We start from the raw sequence: 22,522 nt of genomic DNA, 5'->3' as shown, positions 1-22,522 counted from the left end.
ACATCCTTAACACGTGTGTAAGTAACTGTGGATAAATGCACCTTTGATTTACATTTTACAGATTTCTGTGTAGACTGCAAAAAGTGACAGCTTTGTTCTGTTTGTTGTATTCGGAGTGAAACTGACAATCTAAACAATGTTAACTGTAAGATTGCATTTCTCACCTTATATACACCGTATCATATTACACTCTGCTGGCTGTATACACTGAAGTATGTGTGAGATGCACACATTCTCACCTCACATTGTGTTTGTAGAAATACCAGTATATGTGTGGGAATGATGTATGCATGGTTTTCATGCTGTACATCCAGTCCCAGGTGTTCACACCAGCCATATCCAAAAGCCATAGATATTCATTTGTACCTGCTAATCAAGACTTCTGCCTGTGCCGTGCACAAGCACTGAAACTTTTTAGATGGAGTTTTAAGTCCCAAAGACATTGGGGCTTATTTGTTATTGTTTCGCTCTCTGCTCCAGCTGTTTACCTGCACACCCACGTTCAAAGTCCCACTCTCAGTCATGAATTATTGGTGCTGTTCGCCCTTCAAACATACTCCAGCATGCTGTTAATATTTGTTGTGTCACTTGCCTACAGATGTCTGTATTTAAGTCTTTTCATTAGGTACAGGCTGGATATAAATTAGCTGATGATACACGCTGACAAAACAAAATATATTTTCATGAAAATGTCAATTATCAATTAAAAAAAAAAATTTCAAATGAAAGATTGCTATAACAGTGAGGTATTTGGTTTCTGCTCTAATTAAAAGCAACTTCACTAACAAAGACCACACCATTTGAACAGTATAAAAAGTAGTTTTATTTGGATTGTCGACAGGGTCAAGGAGAGAGATGAAGGGGGTCGATGGCATGGGGATGACTGGGGACCAAATGGAATCACAAGGAGGCTGGAGCGTCTAGGAACCCAGGGGTCGAGACTCAGGGTGGGGGACATGTCTCGCTGAGCTTTCTGCTTCATCATCCCCCTGTAGGTCCTAGAATATGACAAGAAGAATTACTTATGCGGAAGTGTTAACCCTAACAAGCATGTCTTTGATGGTGAGAGGAAACTGGAGTACCCGGCGGAAACCCACGCGAACATGGTGAGAACACGCAAATTCCACACAGAAAGGACCTGGAACAGTGGGTTTGAACCCAGGACCTTCTTGCTGTGAGGTATAAGTGCTAACCACTGTGAGCCACCGTGACACCCATTGAGATGGGAGAGAGGAGGAAAAATGGGGTTTGGGGAGGGAGGGCCGTGAGAACTGAGACGAACGGGAGAGATAAGACACGCTTATATAGGTATGCACGGCTGATTGAATTAGTGAGGCACAGGTGATTGAATTTAGTGAGAGAGAGGGGCGTGGTCTTGTTCCTGAACAATAATAATAATAATAATAATAATAATAATAATAATAATAATAATAATTCCATTTCACTAACATTTGAACAGTATAAAAATAAGTTTTATTTTGATTGTCAGGGAGGGAGCAGGTACAAGGGAAGATATGACCTGGCCCTGCGAGAGGGCCGAAGCAGTTGGCTGCGTCGTGACGTCATCGACATGCAGCATACGGGTGGCGCTGGGCGGGGAACCTGGAAGTGAGCGGCTGTCTGGAGCATGGACGGTAGTGGAGGGGGAGGCAGAGAGGAGCAGAAAGAACCTGGCTTTGTTGTTGGTTTGGCGAAAGGGGATTTGTATCTGGAATTAAGCTTGGCCTTCAGCCGGGACTGAAGAAGTCTGGGCTCTGTTACAGTGGGTAGCGTTGTGACGTCATCAGTGTGCGTCGGCCCGGCGGCGGAAAATGAACCTGGAAGAGCGGGAGGATTTGAGCTGCTGGCGAGAGAGTTGATGGAAGTAGAGTCTGCACAGAGTTGGAAAGTTTGTCCTTATCATCGTTTCGTAGGAGTGGGACGACCGTCTCCTTGACAGCTCGCCAGAGGTGAGCAAACATCCGGTTGAAGATGTCAATCGCTTGGAAAAGAGCTGCGTCCGAGTGGGCCATTGCGTGGATGCGTGTGGAGTGTCTGGATCCCAGCTGATCAGAAGCGCGGCATCTGGAGGAGAAGGGTTCGATGTGGATGTGGTAGTGAAGGAGATTTCTCGTTGGTACTGTTGGATCTAGGCGTGGGCGGTATGTTGCTGAGGAACGTGGATCACGGAGCACGGGCGAGAGGTAAGTGTTTTCTATGCAAGCGTGTCGTAGGTCACGTAAAAACTCAGACGAACGGGAGAGAAAGGGGTTAGACACGCTTATATATGTAACGTTATGCACGGTGATTGAATTAGTGAGGCGCAGGTGATTGAATTTAGTGAGAGAGAGGGGCGTGGTCTTGTTCCTGAACCTTTGTTATAGTAATAACTCCATTAAACACAGAAGGAAGTGTAGGGCGTTCTGTGTTTTCCTGAAGGTTTCCAACTCTCAGACTGATTTCAGTGGGAAAGAATATCTGTCAAAGTTTTCCTTAATTCGTGAGTTTTACCTAATTCAGAAGTATCCAAATATAGTATCTTCCTGAAAACTTTTCTAAAGTGTCTATGCATTGTTCCAATTTCAATTTATTTCTGTACAGGGACACAAACAATGGACACTATATCCTAATCGTTAGCAATCTTGTTGTCCAATTAGAAATATCTTTAAGAGCTGAATCTATAGGTCCTCTCCCCTGCCCCTTAATTAATCCAGCTTGCTTTAGATTGGACTCAATTAGCCTCTGCTGTTCCATCGTTATCATTGATTCTCATTGTCTAGCAAATCCATTCTTTCATTCTCTTGCTCTTTGAGGAGTGTGATGCAGTAGAAAGGAAAAGCAGGGAGAGGTGGATTGTGGGTAGATGTGTGACTTACCAGCTGTGTATTGCTCTATATTCTCTGTGTTGAACAGTTTTTGTATTTTGGTTCTGAAGTTCAGCAGCAGTGAAGACACAGAGCACTCAGATTCTTCCAGATTGCATTTTTTTATCGACTTCAAAATTAAGTACTCAAAATTACACCAAGTTAGTCTGAGTGTTAGTCTGTTTTAGTCCAGTATGGGACTTGAGTGCCCAGATATAGATTACATTCATAGCTGTTGATATTATGCATTTCCCATGTACTTTTTACAGTTTTCTACCTCAAGCAACATCAAAACGCACATTATCACTGTTTTATAAGTGAGTCACGCCTTACAGCAATCTACACTTAGCTGCTTGAAGTTACACTTGGACTATATTTTTCCAGAAAAGCTCAAAACATCTCCAATATAAAACAATTAGGCGGCTAACTTAAACAGTAGACTAAAATTTATATGTTACAATATTAAATTTGACTTAAATAAGTGTAGCTCTGTAACTATGAAGTTATGACACACGTCATAACTTGGAGCCCACGAAATAGCTCAGTGCAAAATATGCAAACCAATTGACCTGCCAGACCACACTCAGGTACAAGAAACTCACTGTACACCCAGCAGCGTCTCATTCTGTCCTCCCCTCCAGACATGTATTAAGACATATAAAATACTCTGCTTGGAACAACAATGTGTGTTTGATATGGTTTTATCACAAAAAAAGTATAATTACCAATTTAAAATCCTTAAAATTACATCTACTGTTTCTCTCTCATTAAAAGCTCCAGAATCTATCAATATGCAAATATATTTCATTTTAGAAGTTTTCCTGCTGGATACAAGATGTCTTCTACTTCACTGTAAAGTCAGTTCTCAGTGTTTGTGCACTTGGAGGCTTCAAGTTTCCACATCACACTTGTGTAAGTTGAAAATTGGACCAGGATTGGCTTCAAAACTAGTTGTGATGTCACAAATCATACTTGTAGGCCCATACTTTAAAATCAGATTTTCAATGAACAAAGAGAAACTTTACTTCTTCAGCACATGAATGTGAAAACAGCCTTTTAGTGTCAAACTGCACATACATCATTCTGCACAGTGAAGCTCAAGCATTCAACTGTAGGAACAAGAAGAAAACACATTTTTGAGTGGAGGAGGACTTATAAGAGGACTTCAAAAGGATTATAAGTTTAAACTGTTGTGGATTTTCAAACTTTCAATGTTTGACATAAATGCATATCATAAAGATACATTATACCCTGGAGATGTCTAAAACATCTGTTTGGTTAACCAAATCAAAATGAACACAAAAGTGGTGCACAATTTTGGGCTGCACCAAGATGACGTATACCCTAACCTTAACCCTGACCCTTTTCAGGAAGATAAACCACTTTTCATACAGCATTGCCTTGATTTGCAGTGCTCTCTGGCGATTAAATCTGCCAATCAAAGCAATGTGATGCCCAATGACAATATGACATTATCTGTTTTGAGAATCCGACGATCCGCACTTTGCTTGATTGCCGGCGGCACGCGGATCCTTGCCGAGTCATAATATTTAGACCCAAGTTGGAGAACTCATCAGCATGTTTCCGGAGAGAGCGGTGCTTGTTACAATTTATGGGCCATTTCATGCTCCCATTTCCTTTAGTAGGTAATATGTGTCACTTTTATAACACTGTGAAGTTGAAGTGTTGAGGTGAAATGTTAAGTGATGTTTCAGCGATATGCAAAGGGAAGAGATTGGCTTAGCCTTAAGTGGATATTCCAGCACTCATCCAGCCATCGGGAGGATCACAGCCATTTTCTGACTCTGACATAACAAGGCCGAATGGAGCGTCTGTGTCCTTGATGAGCCCTCTCTGTACTTTACAGCCTGTGGGAGAAGGACATCCTACTGTACTGTCACTGCAACACTAACACTGCAATATATGATGAACATTTTGGTGAAGAAGTGACAATCCTGGAGGCATTATTTTGTCTTTATCTGTGGATTTTTCTTAAATTTTTCTGCTAATTTTTCTGCTCATCGGTTTACTTGTATGTAATGCAAGATGTGAAACTCCTCCATCTCTTGTTTCCTCTTGTTTCATTTTTACAGTCATATCTCAAGGACATACTGCCTTCTGTCTTGCAGTCAACAGAATCAATCATTTTTTGCATTCAAAATTTGCAAATCTAGCACTGTTCTGTCACAAAAACCACTGCATCCTTTGTTTCTTTAAATGCCTAATACAACCTATTTTCACCTGACAACCGACCTTTTGCTTACCTTGCGAGGCAGCTGGATTCACAAGATCATGCAAGAATCCATCCTCTCAGGCTTCAAGTTATGCGCTTGTGGCGAAACCAACAGTGGTTCACACCAATCAGCATCCTATGAGGACCTACTGGCAGCTATGGGCATGGGTTTAGGTGTGATGACAGCAAGAAGTAAGCCCGTGATAGACAGATGGTTCATCCAATCACCTGCCAAGTATTTTTTGAAAGTGCCTTTTCCAGACAGTTTCCAAAGATGATTTCTCAAATGGATTCTGTGTAACAAACCACCTGGCATGTCAGGTTAACCTCTTACTGCTGTGTGAATTATGACTCTTGTCTGTCAGGAGTAAAGGTGGAAGTAGCATTGCATTGTTATTAGTGCCCCAAAACTTACAACTCATGTTTCTCTTTCCTTGAGCCAGGCTGTGACAGGTATAACCATTTCTCCACTGACAGGAAAAGATGTTGAAACTTTAAAGTGAAACACAAACGGCTTCCCAAACAGCAGTACCCTGTCATTATGGACTTCATCTCTTCTGCTCTCTCTTGTTACTTTCCAGAGGGTAGCTCCCATTCTGAAAAGTGAAGCAAATGCGGAAGTGCCTTAAACCTACATTGTTTCTAATGTCCAGCAGGGGGCGACTCCACTGGTTGCAAAAAGAAGTCCAATTGTATAGAAGTCTACTTCTCACTTGATATATTACCTCAGTAAACACTTTCCTAATGAGTTTTTTATGAAAGTTAATTGTAACATTTTGGTCGCCTAAAAAGTCTTGTTCTACATTTGATTATGATAAAAGACCCTCTCAGGAGTCGGATGTTCAGTTTTTCGCTAGCAAAAATTAGCATTAGCATTATCACAGTTAACCATAGCCTGTAAATGCACAGTGCTAACCAAGCTAGCAGCTAGCACTACGGTCAGCTCCACCCTCTTGTCCAAATGTGGTGATCAAAGATCAATCGAAGATGGTGATGGTCAAATCCACGATGACGACAGTCAAATCGCTAAACTCAAGGCTTAAAAACGGCAATCCACAAACCATATGGGTGACGTCATGGTGACTACGTCTAAGTTAAAATATTCCATGAAGCTCCCTGTTGGCTGCAATTTGGATCTTCTAGATAATAACAAAAAATCTGAAGCCTAATGCATATCTTTATATTGCATAAACAGTGAAAGGGAAGCTGTCAAAAGCACACATAAATGCCAGTCATAGTGAGTGCTACTCAGTTTGTTAAAACAGCTGTATAATGCCTTCTGTGGCTCTGAAGGATATTCCTTAAATCTGAGAATATAACACTGATGTCATCAGGGTCTAACAAGAGATGCTTTTGGTTGCATTATGGAGACTGAAGGAAGCAGTGTTTTGAGGGACTACAAGTAAGGATATGTCAAATATCTCAGGATGTCTAAAAGGTCAGATCTTGCTCCCATGCAGGTAGTTTAAGACTCCTGCTTGTCTACTCAAACAAACTAGCAATTTGCATCATGGGAAGTGTAGGATTCAATGTTTTTTTAGCTTGCTCCTTTACAAGGAACTAAAATTAATGATATCTCAGCCTCCACTGCTTCAATTTTGATAATTTTCTTTTTAATCAGTCTCTTTTGGGTCCACTAATGTTACAGAAGTGCCAAACTAAATTGCTGGAATGTACCTTTTAAATGTTTTTCTCTGCCACATCAGAACTGTGATATAAAGCATTTACAGATGTAGCCAGGAGACAGATTGCAGGCTGAAATTTTAAGGTTGTACTTCAGTGATATTCACAGAAATCTTTTGTATTCTACATGGGTTTTAAGGTTGTCACCACTATATTTTTATAGTTGCAAAGCACAGTCATGTGCAGCCGTCTGTCTTCTTTTTCAGACATCTTGTGTAGAATCTTTTCTTCATGTTTTCAGTGCATTAACTGACTTTGTGAATTATCTTCTGTGGGAGACAGCTACATGAATAATGGCTAATAATTCAACAAACAGATGATTCCCACTTCTAATTAATTTTTCGTGTGTGTCATTCAAAAACAAACAAAATGAGGATCATTTTACCTTATAATGAAGCACCTCTCTGCTCACTCCTGTTAATAGGTTTCTCCTGATGACAGAAGCTGAAACCGAGAATCATTTTCTCACATCCTACATTATTTTATTGCCGTGTTTGCTCGTTGGCTGTCATACACTGTCATAAGCTCTTGACTGAACTGACCTTTCAGCCCCATTAGCAATTAAAGCCTGACATATCTCAGTCTATTTGATAATTAACATGCAAATAAACTCATGAATTATGGAAATGGGTTAACTGGACTAAACTTGAAAGAAATGTTGAGCAGATGCAGTGCTGCTCGGAAAGTGACTGTTATGCTAATGTGAAACACTGCCGCAGAAATGGGTTTAGCTGCACAACCAACTGCTGAGAGATCTGTTCTGGGTTTTGTGTGAGTGTATGCGTGTGTGTGTGTATGTGTATGAGAACCACATATCACTGCAGCTATGTAAATAGCCCGCAGTGTATCTGTCGTTTTGTATGTATGCTTGCAGTCTGAAGTATCTCATTTCATATTCAGGATTTGGACGTGTGTAACTTTAGTCATTAAAGAGGAATTCCTGATGTGTCCACCTGGTTATATTCTATTTTTTCCCCCATTTTTTAAACAAGGAAGAAATGCAAACAGCATTCGAATTTTTTCCATAATATTGTTGTTAGCAGAATCTGATGTCCATGAAATATACATGTCCATAAATCTGTTTCGAAAAAATCTTTAATAGGGTGCACCTCATAACTCCAGATCTTTCCTCACAATCATCCAATTTAGACTTTGATTAGTTTCTTCTATTGTTATCCAGGTATGTTGTATCTATGGTTATAGTGCAAAGAGAAACTGCTATTTGTTAGTGCAGCATGACTGTCAACACATACAGTATATGCAGTATATAGTGTTCATTGACTGGCTACTTTTATGAGTCCCACTAAATAGATTCTTGCTAGAAGTAATATCTGTGAAGTTGTTGTTGTTTGTTATGTTTGTCCTGTCATTCTTATAGTTCATGTTTCTCAAATTCCTACAACATAGGTGGTGAGAAAATGTTATGAACAGTAGTGAAAATAGATTAAAAAAATATCAGACACAGGTTGAAAAAAAACAGAATTTCCCTTTAATTTAATCCAACATCCTGGAATAATAATAATAATAATAATAATAATAACCTTTATTCATATAGGACTTCAAAACACAGTTACAAAGCACTTTACAATAAAACAGAACTCTATAACAGAATTATAAAAACACAAAGAGATTAAAACTAAATGAAATGCCATGAAATAATAAATTAGTTCACCTAAAAGCAATTTTTTTAAAAGTAACTTAAAAGAGAAAACAGTCGTGATCCTCAGGTAAGTCATTCCAAAGTCTAGGAGCCCTAACTGCAAAGTCCCTATCACTTTCATGTCTAAGTCTGGAGCGTAGAACAACAAGACAAACACAAAAACACTTGTTAACACATGCAAAAGCAAAAACCTGTTTACAGTACAATGTTGATTTGTGTTCTCATCTCTTAACTCTTTGCCTGAAAACAATTTGTAGACACGTAAAACTAATTTAAAACAAAGGTCAAACTCAGCCTATGAACCTGAAGCTTTCCTCCAAACATCATCTCTCTTATGAATCAGTTTTATGCTTCTTTGAACTCTTTTATTCAAAATGGAAAAGTATAAATCTGGCAAGTCTCAATGTTAGAAAGACGGAGTGATGGACCACACAAGGCTCATGTTGTCATTTTTCATGAGGTCATGATTGGGCTCGCCAGGCAGCTGTGTGGCTACTTGGTATACAAGGCCATGGTAAAGGGAAATGGATCTTGATTGTCACGCTCTGTTGCCCCACTACCAATTTCCCGAGTCGTATTTCTCTCTAATATTGTTAGATGCCAATAACTCTTGAGAGGCAAGTGACAGGGCCTGCTGGTGTGGAACATGATGTACCAAACGTGGCAGCACGTAGTACTGAAGCAAGTCATGCCTGTAATTAATTTCTATCCTTAATTCCTCTGTAGATAATTATTAGATGAATTACATACTTAGTATTACAATCAAAAGTGACCAACAAACTGAGCCACTCAGATGCATAAATGCTTGGTATTCAGTTTTACACACTGTGTCCTGGGTCACCTTGGTACTTATATCGATCACAGTACAGAACAGCTTCTTGGTTCAACTTTGACCTACCGTCCGTGGTGGGTTACGCTGGTCATGGGTCCCTAGGCTACACTTTTTTTGGGACCCTCTGTCATCCCTTATTACCAAGCTTGACTAAAGGGTTAGTCATACTTGGAGAGTACGTCTTGAAGTTGGTCAGATGGAGGTCGGATCACGTTGCCACCACAAACAAACTGCTCCAGAATTTGTTTGTGACTGGACCGTAGACTGTATATAATGATGGACGTGGCTCCACTTTCTACCGCTATGTAAAAAGTGAAGCCAAAATATCCCGTTTCCAGGAGCTGCTATCTTGCTTGTGTGACATCATTCACAACCAGAGTCTGCGCAGTAGAGTTGAGAGGTGGGCTGACGGGCACACCCCCTCAACTTGACTGACAAGCATCCTGGCCAAAACCAGCTGGTAAATAGCAGCTACAGCTGGTCACTCAGCTTGTCTGCCTAGTTTTAGGTTTGAGGGAGGCTATCATGGACTTTACCAAGACTGCTTCCTCTAAACAGTCTCAATGAGGTTGTTTTAGTCTGTATCTGAGTATGACTGCTTTGTTCAAATCTGCCCAAACAAACTGTACCAAGGGGGAGAGTCCCATTAAACTAGATGAAACAACATAGGTTTGGAAACACCCGCAGACAGTCATGCCAGCAGTTCAGTGTTGGCTATACTTTGGCACAGTGGTGCTTTGATGCTAACATCAGCATGCTAACATGCTCACAATGACAAATGCTAACATGCTGGTGTTTAGCACGTATAATGTTTACCATATTCACCATCTTAGGTTAGTGTGTTAGCATGCTGACACTTGCTAATTAGCACTAAACAAAGTACAGCTGAGGCTGTTGGGAATGGTACTGGTTTGGAGGAATTTAAGCATAAGCCAAAGTATTGAACAAAGGATATTTTTTACATTGTCACAGCTTGTCATTTGTGTTTTGATTGGTTGCCAAACTTAAAGAGGGCAGGTCTTCACAAGGGAAGCAAGATTAATCAAAATACTGTACCTGTTGGCTCATTTACAGCTTGTCTGATCATCTGACTGGTTGTGTTTCTTGCCCCATCAGACTTTGTTGCAGCAATGTTGTCATGTTCCCAGATCTCAGCAGTGATTTTGTTTTGTTTGCAATGTTGTAACATTATAAGCATTTTTGCTCAAGCTGAACCATTTTCAACTCACCTGAATGTCTTCACCTCAATTTGCGCTAGCTGCTCCACTTATGTCTTTGCATTAACTTTATATGCAAATGACACCTTTTGAAATTGCTTTACTTCAGTCTGAATACCTTAAACCACACACCTTAAAAGTGTTAGTTAGAAAACCAATGCATTATGGGCAAGAAAGGAAGAAATGAACAGGTACAACTATCATGCATTCGTACTATATGCTCTGCCTTCTTAAGCAAAACAGAAACAGATGTAGACAAAACATTTCAGCAATGCAATTTTGATTCAGTGGCCACATTTGTATGTACTCTATTCTTTATAGAGAAACACTTCAACTCTATGCTGCAGTCCATCAGAGAAATCGTCCTCAGAATCTATCAAGTTAATTGTCCTTCATGCTTACACACCACAGAAAGAGGATGAGCTGGCATTAAGTCAGCCCACTTGAAAGATGACTAAAAATACATAATCTCACTGACTTGTGCTTGCACATCATTTGGCCCTTTGAACGCTGATCCAGAGTCGTGAAATTAAATGAAACCCCATCAATCCTATGAATGTGTTTCAGCACTATCAATCCATGTTATGACACCCACATCGAACACTAACAGTGTCCAATATGCTATTAAATGAACATGACGGATATGTTTCTTTTAATCTAATTGATTTATTAAGGCCCTTCACGACATTCCAGTAAAAATGATACAAGTCAGCAAGTTTAAATGGTTCACTGATCCTCAAAGCTGCGCTGTTTTCACTCTGTCTGTGTCAAGGTTCAAGTGCGCTTTGCCAGGTTAGCAGTTCACTATCCAGCAGTGAGTAAGCAGTCAGATAGCAGCGCTGCCCCGGCAGACATGATGACCGACTGAACACCGTCCCTGTGCTCCTATTGGTCATACTGAAGTTACTGTCTGGTGACAGTCGTAAGGGGGAATGTGACTCCATTTAATTAATTTAAAGTTTTATGATCAAGTTTTTAAGCATAATAGAATGATGTATGAACACTTCATCATCGCTGACTCTTAACACACTATGCAAAGATGGAAAAACACACCGATAAAGCAATAAAGTGACTAAGTGATCAAATGCAGTAGTTTGTTTAATTAGTTCTATTGGTTTTAAGTTATATTTATGATATTTTCTGGGTCATTTCATAGTTTAGAAGAGAGATGACATTTTGGACTTTGGACCTCTTTGCAATATGTGCACTTATCCTCCAAACTGTCTACATCACATGTTAGATATGGTGTGCTTTGTTGCTCCTGGAGTCCAAGCTGAATATGTCTCAGCTTTTTGTGCAGCATACATGATGCCCTTAATGTACAAAGAAAACTTTAACAAAATGATGAATATCAGAGAACACTAGAGGTTTTCATGTCACCCACATGCTCAATTTTGGAATTATTTAACTCGGATTTGGCTGTTTTTATATTTAAAGCTGCATTAATCTGAATTTTTATCTAAACAATGAATCAAATGACAATGTTTAATGTGAAAGTCATCGGTCATAGTGACAAACCCACAGAGAATTATCATAGACTCTGCAGTTCCTCTCAGCTCTACAGAGAATTATAACATCTTGCAGCTCATAGTTTCGGTTTTACGTTGGCAACTTTACTGTTTTTGTTCATCACTCTCCTCAGAGTAGTTTCCAGCCACAGCAGGCAGCTGTTATAAATCCAGTGTACACTGCCTAATAAGCACCAAAACAGAAGACAAAGTTAGCAGCTAGCTGGTGAACATAGTGGAGCAGCTTAAAAGTCATGTATTTTCTCAGCAAAACAGAGCTGAAAAAAGAGTGAATATTGGACTTCCATTCATTGGTTGGCCAGACTCAAAATATAAGCTAGTGTTGCTCTGAGTCTGCTGGATGCATCTGTTGTATCAAGTAGCCAAAGAAATCAATTAATGCAGGTTTAACAGCATAACCATGAAGTAACCAGTTACTTCCCTTTGGCTTTGTTGTACGGTAATTTGTTGAATTGGAGCTGAGTTTATGTAAAGGTAGATGTGTACCTCTGTGTCACAGCGTACGGCCACCATAGATGTGTAGATACTGACTTGTAGTTCTGCATAGGATTTCATCTGTTCATCCAATAGCACCAGCAAGAGCTGATGGATGTGTCTTACACTTATTAGGCCATGCTGTGTTGTAATTATGTACAGTAAGTAATTGTGATTACATTCTTTGATTCATTATATTTGGGTGATGATAGGAAGGCTTGCCTTATCTAACCAACTAATGGAATTGCCAAAGTAATCAGGACATTTTGTCTTTAATTTTTACAGCAAGCAGGAGATTTGCAGTGGAAATGACTTTGCTAGAACACTGATGAAACTGAAAAGTAGATTATTCAACCTTGCCTCTTTATTTTCTAACTCTTTTTACTGATTTTTGGACATACCAAAAAACAACATAGTACACAGAATCAACAGAGAGATTACACAGAAAATAAATAAAATAAAGTTAAATAAAATACATGTAATAATAAAAAAAAACAAAGAAAAAAAATTACATCTTATATCACAGTTTCTAAAGAAATCAACATATAAAACAGTATTGTGATGGTTTGCAAATAGTAATAAATGATAGTTTTATTACCTTGGATAGAGTTTTGAACCTAGTGTTAGCATAACTGAGAAGTGTCTGCCATATTTTGTTGAATTTCAGAACCTTTCTTCAACTTGCTTGATGTTTCAACTTCCTTTGCCAGTGTCAGAAACTTAAATATACAATCATAGTTCCTGAGTTTCCACATGGTAGGTGCTGTATGTCTGTGGCAGAGTTCTGATGCTGTTGATGGTTAGATCCCTGTCTTCTAAAGAGTCCTTTGGCAAGACAGTGAACCCCAACTGTCAGTGTGTTTGAATGAGACGCAAACTGCAAACCACTCTGGTATAAATTCAGCCCATTTAACTTTTAGGTTATCTCTGCCATGTGATTGTTACAGCTGTATTTTTCTTCCCATATAATCAGTCTTCTCTGTGTTACACCACATTGAATTCACCCAGTGGTTTGGGGTCACAAAACAAAATCAAAACCAAAATTTCTAAGAAAGGAACAACAGAGTGAATAAGCTGACAACAACGAGGAAGACTTCAGAGGAGAGAGGCCAGCTCTCAAGTGTTTTCACATTCTGCAGAAAGTAGCTCAGCCCACTGAGGAGTGATGAGTTTCTGAGGCTGCTGTGTAGTGTTCCATATGTAATCACAGCCTCAAGTCGCTCCCTGGTGTCTGAGGGCCTGGGAGGAAGACCGACCATCATTCTCAGCGTGAAGCAGCTTCTCGTTTATAAGATCCCTCCACAGCTCTGCCAGCTCTCACACTATTGATCCACCAGACCAAGTGCGAGAGGAAAGCTCCCGTCATACATCAATGCTCTGCCTCAGAACAGGGGATGAAAAACTTATCTCATCTGTCCCCCTCTAATCAGTCAGAGGGTCCACCCCTAAAGACGCAGAACCAGAGTCGCCCCGGTGGCCAAGGACATCAGCCCCTCCACCCCGTCACTCCTCTAGCCTTTGTCCTCTTGAGGGATGGCACTGAGCATCCCCAAAATCAGCCTGCATTAGTGCTCATCTGTCTTCATTGGATTTGCAGTAGAAATCCTCAGCATGCCAAGATGAGACAAAGATTTCAGCCATCCATCATGATCTTTCAAGTGGGCTGACTTTTCGGTGTCCGGCTGTAACAGCTGGTGACCAAGGACGGAGCCTCCTCTCTGGCCTTCACGCCTCTCGGAGTGAGTGTGAGGGATGACGCCGGGCTCAGTTCAATCTGTCAGATCATCCTTGATGTCCAGTCTCTGGGCACCAACTTGGCCATAAGAAGGACAACTCTTCATTTGTCTGAATCAGGTCAGAGGCAGGGCTGCCAAGTCTTATGCATTGACAGTGAAACTCACGCAACTGACACTTTTCACACACTCTCACGCCACACGTCCATTTTCTCATGCAGTGAAAAACAAATTCATAATGTCACGGTGTGAAAAGAGGACACTGACAGCGCACGGACGCACAAGACAGAGCAGCACAGTGCAACAGCAGCATTGTGCAGCAGTGAGTTATTCAGTGAGAAATATACACAAATCTTATTATATTGTAATGTATTCCCATGCATGCTGCTCAGAGTAATCTCAGTCAGCGGCTCTTCTGGCAACAGCACAGGATCTCCCTCTCCACTTGCACCGTGCACAGGCAGGCAGGAGTGGAGGTGAGTTACTATGGTTACAGGAACGCTCTGAAACTTTCTTATTATTCCCAATAGGCTAATAGGTTTTTAGGTAAGCTACAACCATTTTAGGCTACATAATATTTTTATAAATGTAATTTCAAATATGAAAGTCATTCTTCTAATAATCATTTCCTGCCCTGATCCACCCAATTATATATTATTCTTGATGCATTCTTGGTTTTCATGGTTTCAATCTAACTAATCTAGACTACTGAAGAAATGTGAAGAAATGTGTTTTAAATTACAACCCCCTGCCAACTATATATCTTTCCAAATTTGCTCTTCTGTTTTAACACATAACCGGAAGTCCATGGTGCATAGATCTTTCATATCCTATGTTTTGAAGACAAATATGTGCAATATCTGGAGTGTATATCAAAAATGCTAGGCCATGAATAACTCTCATTTTATTATGAACAAAAATAAGAACAAACCAAAGTATCTTATTGATAGAAGCCTCATTCTACACAGGGTGGCTTCTATTGTGAAGCAGTCAAAGGAAATGCAAACTGTTGCATTTGGTGTTGATTTAGACATGAGAACTGACACGTCTACAAACCAAGACATGTTAATATTTAACACTTTATATAGTATAGGTCAGTTTTCTTGTCCTAACAGTCAGACCACTAAAATGAAGCAGCAGCAGTCCCCAGTGCATTCTGTTTTCCCCACTTTTCCTCACCTGATTGCCAAACCCACCTGCACACATGCTCCTCATTCCCTCATTTACTCCATTAGAATAAATACCTGCTCTCTAGCCCAAGTACTGTGCCATGTTGTCTATTATGCCAACTTCCTAGCCTACAGGGGGAGAGTGTTAATACTCACAAGAATATCACTTTAAAGAAATGTTTTAATTTGAAGGAGCTTAAATGGTCTGTGAACAAACAATAGCTTTGAATTAAACCCTTAGAAAGACTTACTTACCCCAACCAAAACATACTTTATTCTATTTTCTTCCTTCCTCTCTTTCTTCTTTCATTTGTTGAAATCATGGTAAGATTTTTCATTTTCACTGCATTTTAACAGGAAAACAAAAGAAACAGTAATAATGCCAGCTGAGGGCAGTTACAACTTTCTTTCTGTGAACTGTTGTACCTTACAAAAAGACTATCACTATACCTTAAACGAAGACTAAACTATCACTTATGGGTGTAATGTTCAGGTGTCCACATACTTTTGACCAATTGGTGTATCAGTTTGGAGTAAAAGTTTTGGTCGTACTCAATTCACAAGACCAATATCAGGTGTATCATCACAAAAATGCAACTTTTTCCATTTATTGTCAGCATTGCATCGCATCAACAGTGTAAAACCAAACAGAAACAGCATTGGATTACATTTTCTGTCTTTATCTTCAGCTCTAAATTGATTTTCCAGTTGCCAGCCACACAAGCAGTGTGTGTGATATTGAAATAATGGCTGATAGATAGAGAGAATTTCATTTCCAAGTTCTTTTCATCCCAGTGAAGGCCAAAGAGGGTCACATTTCCGCCACAAAACAGGCCTTGCCAAATGATGCTCTCTTCCTATTAGAGGAGAAGACAGAGAGGGTCATTTCATACTTGTTTATACCCCTCATACCCAGCTCCTCTCACATCACAGCAAATTGATTTCACTCCTCATATTACAGCAATCCCCCAGTTTCCTCCACTCCATGCTGAAATTAATCATGGTAATGTCCCCTCTAAGTGAAAAGAAAATTAATTTTCATTGCCGTACTGATCTAACTAATAACGGGGTACAAGTGAGGAGAAAATGGGAAATCATTACTCAGCGAACATTATCTTTATTATTTGTACCCCCTTCTTGTCACGCTCCGAGCAAAAATGAGGGGGCAGCTGTTGAGGAAGTTGAGGCAGATACCTTGAAGTGTGTCTGACTTTCAACAAGATCCAGGAGGAGGCATTAAAAAGGCAATTGGCCATTGATTGCTTGCTAATAGCAGATAGAGGAGGGGAAGAAAAAAAATCTCTGCAACAAATTCTTTCCTTAAAAAAATGCCTATCCATTCATGCATGTTATTAAAGCCACTGAGCTGAAATCCCCATTGAAAGACACGGGATATGGAAGATGGGGATCTTGGCAACCCGGACTCACCATAGCCATAACTTATTAACGTGTATTTGACATCCATAAATCAAAATGACACCCCGCTAAAATCCTTATTTGTGATCTCAAGCAAATATCCCTCAAGTCCCACACTGAGATTCTCCATTTCAGCGGTGTAATTTCATTATGGGCGAAAAGTCCTTGTGTGTCTCTCGAGGTGATTGCTTCACTATCTTTTTAGTCATTTAAGCGCTCCACAGTTTCTGTTCTTTCCATTCTGCCCACATTTACAAATTCACAGGATGCAACAAGATGAAACTTTAATGATCTTTAATTAGAGCAGTGGGGTTTTGCAGCAGCAAATTGTAACAGGAAAAAAACACAGACTGAAGCGATATAGGTTCATATCAACTGAGAGACTCAACACTTGAGCCTGTATCCATCCATTATCTATACCTCGTATCATGTGCAGGGTCGTGCACAGGGACGCAGACATTGGGTAAGAGGTGGATAACACTCTGGACACCTAACCTGTATGTCTTTTGACTGTGTAAGCACACACAGACAGGAAGAGTATGCAAACACCACACAGAAAGGCCCCGGCCAACTGATGATTTATTGCTTTGAGAGAGCATTGCTATCCTTTGAACCACGTGCCACCCTCTAATGTAGAATTTATTAAAATTATTACAGGGGCATGACACACTTGTCATAAGGAGTACTACTCAGCTAGTGAAATAAGGTGTATGATGATGTTATTGGGGTTATCTTGGCTGGAGATACGAGAATTTTTCACAGAAAGCTCTGTTTCAAACTAAAGGTGTGGGAGTTTGAAGAAGTGGGCATATGGGAGAAAATAAATTCACTGGGTTGAAATTGATCCAGTTTGGGTCAGTATAGCACTGACACAATACTGAGTTAATGTTTTTTTTAATATATTACTGTTGGGTTATTTACCCAAACTAAAATATAGTTATTTTAACCCAATGATAGACACAACAAGCCCAAATTTGACGTTAAAACTGTCACAAAACAAATAGTGACATTTCATTTCAAAAAGAGTAACAGTGGATTATAACAGTTTGCAACCATATTTTAGTTGAGGTAAATAATAAGATTATAAAAATATGTATACGCACTGGTTAAACTTGACCCAAACTGGATCAATTTTGACCTCTAATGAAAGAAATTACTGAATTGCATTCTGGGAAATGTAGGATTAAGTTTTATTGGAGCCTTACCCACACTAGGGTATGAAAGGGAGGATAATTTTAACCATTTTTAAAAAATCTGACACTTATGAGTCCCCCAACCTTATAGAACTGCAATAATAAATCCCTTTAAGAAAATAAATGATCAATGTGACTAGAAGGGAATGACTAGACAATGATTAGAATGAACATATCAGTAACTGAAAGTACAGTTATTATTGTTGTGTAGTACACAACTATGGCACAAAGCCATTGTTTTCCAAAGAGAAGAAATGGATGCCTCATATGGAATATGCTTAAAGAGTAGATATGGTGAATGTATATGTGTAAAAATGTACCCTGAAAGTCAAAAGCCCAGGCTTCAGCCTGCTATGAATGCTCCGTATGTCCTCCTCATCTGCTAGTTCATGCATGCCCACAAACAGCCAGCCGTTCGGTAGCCTTGGTTGCTAAGATTGTTGCTAAGGTTTTTCCATGGGTTGTTCATGTTGTTCACTCTCATATTTCAGATCAGATTTCAGCTCAAACATGTATGGATGTATTTGAGAAGTTTCCATCTCGAGCAAAGAACAAGCAAAAGTAATGAAACCCTACTACTCCTGTTTGTTCATGTAGCCTCTGGAGCCACCAGAAGCCTGCCGAGGGGAAACGTCAGAACAGTCAGGCACAGAGTGGGCTCATTGGTACGGGGGCCTTAAAGAGACAGGAGCTAAAATGGCCTGTTTCAGACAGAGGCTGAGTTTTTTTAAACTATGCATAAATTAGTATATTTTTGGAAGTTGGTAAAATAAGTACACTATTACACATGGGCAATGAGCTATAAAGTGAAACAGTAATTTTTCCTTTAATTCTGATGCTATGTGTGGTTTCTCCTCAGCCAGAACTGCTCATTCGCTGCAACTTCTGTATCAATCAAACCCTGCCCCCAAAGTCTTACTTTCCAGGCTCACCTTAAAGTTGATTTAGGGACAAACGCAGCAACCAGCCCCCACTCTGGGTTTTCCAGCTCTGCTGCTCTATGTCTGCTGTAAACTTGGGATACCTCAGCACTTTCCTTACATGCTTTATGTCTGTAAGCTCAACACAATCCACAGAGCTAAACGTGGCCTTAGTGCTGAAGTATCCTGCAGGATTATTAGACATGTTCTCAAATCTACCGCCAGTCTCTGTTCAGCCTTCAGTAATCTAAAACACACCTGCCTTAAAATACTTCTTTTAATCTGTTCTCCTGCAGGGACAAACCTGCTGATGGCTTTTACTTACCGCCAGTCGACAAATTGACTTCTGACTGACTGCTTAATGGCTGCTTGTACAGTAGCTACTTCAGCAGCTGGTGATGTTGCCAGGTGTTTTGTTCTCAAAACAGACTCAGGCTATATACTTACTGACTATGCAGTAGGAGGAGTGACTGAATACGTGTAAGACCACGTTCAGACCAAAACCAGCAGTCTGGCACTACTATGCAGGGGGCCGTGGTGGTGGGGACCAGTTGTGTGAGGTACCGGTGAGACAATGAAATATGATCCAGGAAACTGAGTTGGAATTACTTATCAGAAGCCACAACACTGCACAACAGTTTGTAATACTCACAGACAGGAATTACAACTCCGGAAAGTTATCACAGCAGCAACTCTTTTATCATCGTTGGGGCGTTCACGAAGTACAGAGTCAAATATGGTGTTCATGTTTCAAAGTAATCCACCAGGAATGTGCGCTTGCATGCATGTGATTGGCCAACACAGCATGATGTCAGTTTGCGTTGTTCAACTTTTAACCGGATAGCGGTTGCGTTTTTTTTGCTGAACCCTATGTGGTCCCTGCCTAAACACACAGCTCCCATTCAAATGAACGGGAGGGCTGCAGTTTTTCACACACTGCCGTATTTGGTCTGAATGTGGCCTAAGAGACTGGCAGAATCCATATCTGCCTGCTGAGTTTTGAGGAAACAGATAAATTAAATCAAATTTATTTCACCTCTATTCCAGTACAGTTTATTTGATCAGCCATGAAGTTAGTTAAAATCACAGGCTCAATGAATGAACAAATGTCTTAGACCCTCTAACAATAATGAAAGAGGCAAAACTCTAGCCAAAACTTCAGTAATCCACAGCTCCCTTCAGTCAAGATTCTTTCCCACTTCCCCACATGACTGACCTGGTTTGACTCACAGACAGCCTCAGTGCTGCTTAAAGCTTCCTCCTGCCGATGATTTGCTGCACAGCCATCTTTCTTTTCCCTGATGGAGCTGCCCAACTCCATTAAGTTTCTTTGTGCTCAGCTCTGAGCCCCCCTGACTTTGTAGCACCTGTCCTAAAATATCCTTTTTTCTGTGTGCTGACTTTGACTGTTGAACTATTTGAACAGGAATAAAACTCAGTTTTGAAAGTTATATTTTATACCGCCTTTCAAAACTGAAAGACAACATTTCATGCAGTATAACATTAAAAAGAAATTAAATAAAGGCACAATCTGTGATCCAATAGTAAACAAAACTGTAACCCCACCAGCAGAATTTAAAGGATAAGTCTGTCAGTATTGTAGATTTTAAACAACAAATCTCATTTGGAGAGCCAAACCAACACAGCATTGATCTATTAACAAATATTGTATGTGTATCCAAAGCTTGATATCTTATTCTTCTGTGCCATAGAGCTCCACTGTTGTCAAAAATCTATTCCACTGTCCTGCTGCTTCATCCACCAAATGTGTATTAATCCACAACTGAAAATAGATCCCAACAAATGCACAATGTCCTCCTGTTTGAGTGATGTTTGTTAATACTACAGTGCCAAGATGTTTTAGGAAATTACTGAGTCTGGGCGTGACACTGAGACCCAAGGAGGGAAGTCAGAATGTTGGTTTTGGTCTTTTTATGGGATTTCTTGACAATAAGAACATCCATCTTTATCTTAGATTTACTTTATTCAATTTCATCATAAGTAAATATGAAGAAAAAAAATTGATCTAATTATTGATTTTCACACTGCACCATGAAGATGCAGCCGTTGCTGTACACAAGTGTCTAATCCCAGTGTAATCCTAAACTAATGTTACATTGTGATTTTTTTTTTACAAGTATATTCTGGGGCAAGTTTGCTTTATTCCATATTGAAGGGTGGCAGGAAATGAGTAGATAGAAAGAGGGCAAATTTCATACAACAAACGTCTCCTGCTGGAATCGAACCAGGGAAGTTGCTTTCACAGTATGCATCATAACAACTAGGCCACCAGACACCCCTGCAATGTAAAATTGGTTCAAAATTGGCTCACAGTGCCTTGGGTGACTTCATGTTTGTTGATGTGGTAATCTCACTGTAAGGCAGTTGTATTTTACAAAGTCTGCAGCCTTACCTTTAGCAAGGATTTTTCCATCTGTGGTGTCGAATCCAAAACGTTTCCTCACATTACTCCTCAGATGGTTTGTTGTCATAATTATATGTTTGGCACAGCTTGCCAGTTTTCTCCATTGTACCTCAGTGAAGACAAAAACAATCGCCTAATTTGTTTGTTCAATTTGTTGAGAGCAACGGGGCATGCAATAGATCAGAGTGAGCGTAGGACAAATCTTGTGCTACGCTGGAGTATAAGTACAGCACGGTAGTTAAATAAAAAGCAGCAGTCCAATTATGCACATAACATGCTAAAAGAATTCTGTGGTGCTTTATAGTTTACTCACAGGAGCAAAGAATGTCAGTGACTCATGAAAACAGGCTAGCTTTGAGTTACAATGTGCCTAGAACATTTTGACAAATAGTGCCAGGCTGTATTGTATACTACTAGTACAAGATAGATGACTAACACCTTGTCATAGTTCCATTATAAGGCTCTAAAGTAACAATACCTAGTGGGAAATCATGCTTTAACATTAGTTTCATAAAGAAAAGAAGATTCTGGTTAAGCCTCATGAAAGCTGATCGATTCACAGCCCCGTCTGTGGTGCTCCCTTCCCAGCGTCTCTGTTTGGATGTATTCTCGGGGCAATTAACAGTCAGGTCCCAGGAAGCGTGAGAAGAATGGCTTGAAGAGGATAATGACAGATTTCTTCATTCTCTCAGCAAACAGGCCGTGGCCCCTGTCTCTGAGATTCACCTGTACATCAGGCAGGGTTCATGAAGCATGACCAGGACAGGGGCCAGAGGGGATGGAAGAGGAACACCAGGATGAAAAAAGTGTCTCAAGGTCTGCTGCCGCACACTGAATGCAAAAAAGTACAGCTGTGTGCCTGTATTTTTACAACATATCCTCATAATTAAACAACCACATAGATTGATTGTACCATGCATGCGTTTTCTAATATGCCGTCTCTATTAGTGCTTTTCAAAACCGTTAAAATCACTGTTGATAGATAATTATGTTTTATGGTGTGACAATGCTGTAGTTAAGATCTGGTTAGGTTTAGGCACAAAAACCACTTGGTTAGGGTTAGGGGAAGATCGTGGTCTGGGTTAAAATGATCACTTAAAAGATGTGGGTTAAAGTTAAAGTTACTATTTCTCGTCATGGCAACAGTAAACACCACGACAGTTGTAGTTACGGTTTTTAAAAAACTGTCCTGGCT

At 40.0% G+C, this 22,522-nt stretch overlaps 1 protein-coding gene across 1 annotated transcript in view; it reads left to right on the top strand.

The window, feature by feature from the left end:
- The first annotated feature begins 1,598 nt into the window (after positions 1 to 1,598).
- The window catches only part of LOC137169538 (heparan sulfate glucosamine 3-O-sulfotransferase 5), a 117,964-nt gene continuing 97,040 nt past the window's right edge, over positions 1,599 to 22,522 (top strand). The window contains exon 1 of the mRNA XM_067572782.1: positions 1,599 to 2,183. The gene's annotated coding sequence lies outside the window, so the exon portion shown is untranslated. The remainder of the gene's footprint in view (positions 2,184 to 22,522) is intronic.

This window comes from Thunnus thynnus, chromosome 18 (genome assembly GCF_963924715.1).
Source record: "Thunnus thynnus chromosome 18, fThuThy2.1, whole genome shotgun sequence".
NCBI lineage: Eukaryota > Metazoa > Chordata > Actinopteri > Scombriformes > Scombridae > Thunnus > Thunnus thynnus.
Note: the sequence above shows the minus strand (reverse complement) of the source record. Positions and strands in the feature narration are given on the sequence as shown.